The 6,494-nt window shown below is 37.8% G+C and overlaps 1 non-coding gene across 1 annotated transcript; it reads left to right on the top strand.

The window, feature by feature from the left end:
• The first annotated feature begins 2,613 nt into the window (after positions 1-2,613).
• On the top strand, positions 2,614-2,719 carry LOC145637515 (small nucleolar RNA R71). The gene has a single exon (XR_014114290.1). It is a non-coding gene; the product is annotated as a small nucleolar RNA R71 (small nucleolar RNA).
• Positions 2,720-6,494: the final 3,775 nt, after the last annotated feature.

Below are 6,494 nucleotides of genomic sequence, written 5' to 3'. Positions count from 1 at the left end.
TCTCTTTCACTCTTTCTACTTGTTCCTCATCAATTTTCTCACTTAAAGGATTCTCATCTCCCTCAATCTCAGTTGGACTCTTGCTAGTGCTCTCTCTAGCATCACTCTTCTTAGGTACACCACTCTCAAGGACCCTACCACTCCTAGTAACAATTGCATTCATAGGGTTCTTAGAATCTAAGCTTGGTGAAGTTAAAGAAGAGGAATTCGTAAATTCCTTAAACACATTAGCCAATTGAGAAAGTTGGTTACCTAACTCTTTATTATAAGTCAACATGTCATTGAACTTCTCATCATTCACGGCCATGTAGGTTTCTAGCATCTTGGCTTGTTTCTCAATAATCCCTTCCAAGAAATTCCTAGAAGAAAATGGTTGATCATAGGAATCATCACTTGAGCCTTGAGTATTTGGAACGAAACCAAGTGGGGAACCTCTTTGAACATTTGGTTGAAAATATCCCTGAATTTGATTATTCCAATTACCTCTAGCTTAATTTTGTCCACGATGTTGACTATGGTTACCAAAACTTTGGTTATGATCCTCATGCCCTTGGCCATGACTTTGACCATTATAACCATGGTTGTTATAGCTACCATGAATCCCTTGGACTCCATGATTTCTACAACCTCCACTTTGATTATAATTATCATAGTTCACATGGTTATGATAATTCCTATTTCCAACATTTTTTTGAACATCAATTCTAGGTTCACAATCATGATTATCAACATAATTCACATGCTCAATTTCAATTCCATCACATTCATCACAAGGAACATTGGGACATAGAGAAGCATCATGATCACTCATTCAACATAAATCACAAGGCCAACATTCTCTAATCATGCAACAAGAAGAAGGATTAGTGTTAGGGTAAGAAGGTGTACCTCTAAGGAGGGTGTTCCCATCGTAGGGGATCCTTCTCCTTAGATGCCCATGTCCCTTTAGAAGCCTAGGACTTTACACTTGTTAGGGTGTATTAGGATTTAAATTCCTGACTGTTTGGGAGACCTTGAATTAGAGATGATTATATCATACACGCTCTTTTTGTAAGGAAAAAGTAGGAGTCGCCAATGAGTTTTAGGAAAACCCATAAACCTCGTTCATGCCTTTCTCCCAAGTAGAGTTCAAGGGATATTTAGCATGAATCATAAGTTTACCCATGCCCAAATTGGTCTACATAAACCAGAAATGAGTTCGGGAGCGAGGGTACCAAGATAACGTTCCCTTTAGAGGGGAATCGCGATCTTAGCCCTAGTGCGGCCTCTACTAGCACTTCCTTTTGCACAATTTCATCACCAAACAATATATGCAACGCGATACCTAAAACTAAGTTAATTGATTTTATTTACACACATTAATCATGTAGGAATTACATTGTAAAAGTCGTTATTCTTAATTAATCAAATTCGTGAAGAGAACAAGAAATAAACAATATTCGCCTTGTCTTAAGTGATAAAACAACAATTAATTATTCAAATTCTAGTCTTGATTAACGAAAGAGTACTATGTGAATTAATTAATTAAAAGTTTGTTTAAAGTGATCAAACAACACTAATTAATCAATTAAAGTTATTTAAACAATAGAAGAAAAGTGATTTATCTAAGTGCTTAGGAAACTAACCGTTCTTCTTTTATGTTAAATCTCCGTTTAATGCGTTTATGGACTTTCTTTCTTCTTCGTACCTTCAAGAGCTTCAATGGATGGATTAGGGTTGAAGAGTAGTTGGGAAGAAAGAGGAAAAGGTAGTATGATAGTAAGAGAGTTCAAGGGGATGTCTAATTTCCAATTCCGTTGGAATTAGGTTAAAATATGTTATGGATCAAAAGTTATGGCCGTTGGAGTGCAAGGGTGTCGGTTTTGGGCCCGGTTTAGTGTTTTGATCATAACTTCTTCGTTTTGGCTCGGAATTGGGCTTATAATATACCGTTGGAAAGCTCTTTGAAAGGGCTATCCATCTGTATAAGCCTTGCATGGGAATTTTATGTTGGTTTATCTGTTTGGTTCGGTTTTCAACAATGTAGGTTCCATTGGATCCAATCATTGCATTTGACGCATTTGGGTCCGTTATTAATCAAGTTTAAACATGTATGAACACGTTTTAGGCTTAATTAGTAATCGGAAAAGGCTTTAAGATAACTTGGTCTCAAATATGGGTTTTAACTTACTTCATAATGCTTTTCGTAGTCTATAAACACTTCAACTTTGATCTAGCATGAAGAACGGGTTTTTGTAACATCATCGCACTTCCTTTTCGGGACAAAAGGCCAAAAGTAGGTGTCTACAGTACCTCTCACCTTAATTTGGGAGGGAAGAATCGGAGCTTGAGAAGGTGGACTCTCAAGCATGGCTTTGAGGGATACAACCTCTTTCCCTAAATCCGAAATTAGAGTGGTCAAATCATTAATTGAGTTGTTCGATTGAGCACCCTTTGCTAGTTGGCTCTTTCTCCACTTCTTACCAATTCATATAATGTCGCACCACTTCATCTATTGCATCCACCACTTCTTCCTTTTGGTTCATTATCGGGCCTCCGGCTCCGGCATCTAAGCTTGCTCTTCCATGAGAACTCAACCCACCATAGAAGATTTGTATAATTTGGTAGGTAGGAATCCCATGATGTGGACACTCTCGTTGATACTCCTTATACCTCTCCCATGCTTCATAGAGACTCTCACTAGGCCCTTGCTTGAAGCTTTGGATCAAAGTCCTTGATTCCGCCGTCTTCTTTTGTGGGAAGAAGCGAGATAAGAAAGCTTTTGTGACCTCATCCCACGTCCTTGGGGACCTTGGTTTGACCTCTTTGTCCAACCACTCTAGAGCTCTTCCAATGAGAGAAAAGGGGAACAACTTGAGCCTTATATACTCTTGAGCAACTCCGACTACCACAATTGTATTACAATACTTCTCAAAATCTTTGAGATGATTGAGAGGATTTTCACTTTTTTTAACTCCAAATTGTTTCCTCTCGACCAAGGTAATCATAGCCGGTTTGATTTCAAAGTCATTATCCAGAACCAACAATGGAACAATTCCACTCTCATACTTGTAAGCACCCGGAGTGCCTAACTCCTTCAATGTCACTCTATGAGCTTCTCCGATGTTCACTTACAGACACAATCTCAAACAAAATTATTAGTAACATGGCTACAAATGTAGCCTAAAAGAAAATATTTTTGTAATTTTGAATAAGATGGAATAGACTCAACAACAATACACAATCACAACACCATTCCCCGGCAACGGCGCCATTTTTGACAAGTGGAAATTGTAGGTCGTTATCTACCCTTCCCAAAGGTCAAACTAAATTTGTAAACACTTAACCAACCATATACTAGTATATGGTAGGTCAAGGGTCGAACCCAAAGGAATGGTGGGCTATTGTCTATTGCCTATAGTCAAGCTACTCTGAAGTCTAATGGTAGGGTTGTGAATTCTAAACTAGGGCAAACACAACTAATAAGCGAGAAGAATCAAATGTATAAGGTGCTAGGGTTTGGGATCCACATGTAGTCATAACGAATTCAATCAATTGGGAGGTCAATTGACGAGGGAAAAACTAGGTCGTTGGACTAATCCTCCCTAAGCCAAACAAAATTTTTAAACACTCAACAAACCTAAATACAAGTATAGAGGTATGTCAAGGGTCGAACCCAAAGTAACGGTAATGTCTAAGTGCTTTCAATTATATGTCTAAGCTAGGTGGAAGACGAAGGGTAAAAGGTGACACTAACAACTACTAAAACGAAGAAACCAAACAAATAAAGTGCTAGGGATTAGGATCCGCAAATAATAGCAATGAACATAGCAAATTGGAATAGGGAAGTCGACTAAGTCAAGCAATGTGATGGAAAATCAATCATGCAACCAAAAGAGCATATCAAGCTATTCTCCTAGAGGTCTAACTAGCGTCAACTACGATAAACTCTAGCTAGGAAACATCACAAGACACCTCAATCGTGTAAATGCAAGCCACAAATCAATGGTCCGTATCAATGTGAACTTACAATGCAATCTAGTGCAACAATCAAAGTTAGCTATTCTTAAATCAATCACACACATGCACATGATTCATCAACCAAGTTTAATCACATCATCAACTCCATCAATTATCCCTAATTTACATCAATCCATTACATCATATAAGCTTCACCAAATCCCTAACCAAACAACTACTCAAACAACATCATGAAACCAACAAACAACTAAAGAAATCAACAATCAACAATCTAAGAAGAACAATTACACTAATCAAATATCAACTATCAAAATCCAATCAAAATCAAACAAACCAAACATGAATATTAAACAAAACTATAAATGAGATAGAGAATAGAAATGCTCATTAATAGTTGAGAAGATCTCCAATACAATTGTCACCATTGAATCTTCAATCTCTCAATCACCATTGAAATTCCTCACTTTCTCTCTCTAAAATCTACTCCAAAAACTAACCCTAAATCTAGAGAGAGAAGCTCTCAACTAAGCTAAAATTATGATCTAAAATTGGATTCTAATCTCTCTCTAAAACTTGCTAAAACTTCAGGTTTACAAAGGTATAAATAGAGGTGCAAAAACATCGAAAACCGAGCAAAAAGAACCCACGGCGGCGCGCCCGCACCACCCGCGCGTGCGGCCGCACCTAGCTGGGTTTCTTCGATTCTTCAAAGCTTCGAGCATTTACGATGGGTGCAAGACTTATGATGGTGATGAACACTCGAAGTGGAAGTAGCTAAGGCTTAATATTGGTGGGCACACACCCCTTTCGATGGTAGCACCGCATGCGAGCGCAACAGAAGAGCCAAGACTTGGAACTTCAACTTCTTTGCATCTTAAGCTTCCCGAATGCCATGAACTTGATCCAAAAGCTTCCTCCACCTTAGTGGATCACCAAAATCAAGACCCGAACCTCGTTCAATACCTACAACCAAGAAAATAGAGCAAATAAAGGAGAAAAGGCTAGAAAACCAAAGAAATCCACGAAAACTACAAAATAAGAGAGGAAAGATAAAACTAAGAAACAAAGCATAAAACTAAGCACTTATTAAGAATGAAAGCTATGAAAAGAGGATAAAAAGGACCTAAATGCTCATCAAATTTGTGCCATTTATGACACACATCAAATACCCCCAAGCGTATCTTTTGCTCGTCCTCGAGCAAAACAAAACCAAGGGAGTGAAAATGACGAGCTTATTCAAACGAACAAAAGAAGAGACGAGATGAGAATATACACTAACTCACTTTCGTAGGAATTACTGTCAATTTTAGCAACTAAAGACAAGCCATTTAAACCCCTAGATCGCCCTAGAGGAAGAGTGATGCTCTCGTAAGGGTATCCTAAGAGTTTAACCCATAACTCTCAAAATAATACAAACAAGGCAAAGCATGAAAAGAAATCAAGAGAAAAGAAAAACAAACAAATGTTCATGAAAGGACTTTCCCAAATGTACAAGCATAAATGAATGCAAATCTTTCTAAACAAGTAGGGGAGTGCACGTTCCAAGATACCCAAGGTTGATTGAAACATAAATATGCTAAGCATAGGAACTAGCTTTCACAATCCACTTTCATCCCAAACGATCTTACCACGTTCTTCCTACTAGCTTCAAATCAACCTCTAGCGGGCATCCCAATGATTCCTCGAAGGAACCGGAAAAAGAGAATTTTTAGGCTACTCGACATCTTGACTTTTGCATCCCCTCTCCCTATTCCTAAAACTCACATTCCTCTCCTCCGATGAATGACTTAACCACTTAGGTCAAAAGGTCTTTCCCCAAAGTTGTAATGCAAGGTCTAGAAAGGGTGTAGGTAGGCTTAAATTTGAAATAGGTGGTTTTCCTAATCAATGAAGTAAAAGAATGGCCAATTCTTAGGATCACAATCAAAAAGTCACCAAACCAAACAAAAATACATACACCTTATACCCCCAAGCTTATTCAAAACTACAAATCACAAACATATACACAAAAAGCGTTAGAACGCTTCCCCCCAAGCTTAAATGGAGCATTGTCCTCAATGCTCAAAAAGGGAGAAAACTCACATCAAAATATTTTTGAATTTTTCATTTTTCACCTTTTTTTCGTTTTTCATTTTTCAATAATGCGTTGTCCTTGCCTCTTTTAACTTTGGACGGCTTTTTCGATTTTGCACTTATTTGTCCATGCCTTTTATAATGTAGGACGGCTTTTACTCATACTCATTTGCCATTATTCACAAAGAAGACATAACACAGTCTTGCTTTCATAAGAACCAAACATTCCAACTTCTCCACCACAAACTCCATCAAGTATGATCAATTGCTTCACAAAAACCAAGAAAAGAAAGAAAATGAAATAAAAGGCCAAAGATCTAAAGATGTGGCTTGAAAAGAAGGTATAAGGATCAAATGGTTGCAAGAAGGCAAATGTAAGCCCAAAAATAAAGATGAAACAAACTATCCTAAAAATGAAAAATACCACCCCGAAAATATGCCTTTGTCCTCCCTAAATGGTT

Source organism: Chenopodium album, chromosome 6 (genome assembly GCF_948465745.1).
Source record: "Chenopodium album chromosome 6, dcCheAlbu1.1, whole genome shotgun sequence".
Classification (NCBI taxonomy): Eukaryota; Viridiplantae; Streptophyta; class Magnoliopsida; order Caryophyllales; family Amaranthaceae; genus Chenopodium; species Chenopodium album.
The sequence above is the reverse complement of the archived record's forward strand: the minus strand, read 5'-3'. Positions and strand labels throughout refer to the sequence as shown.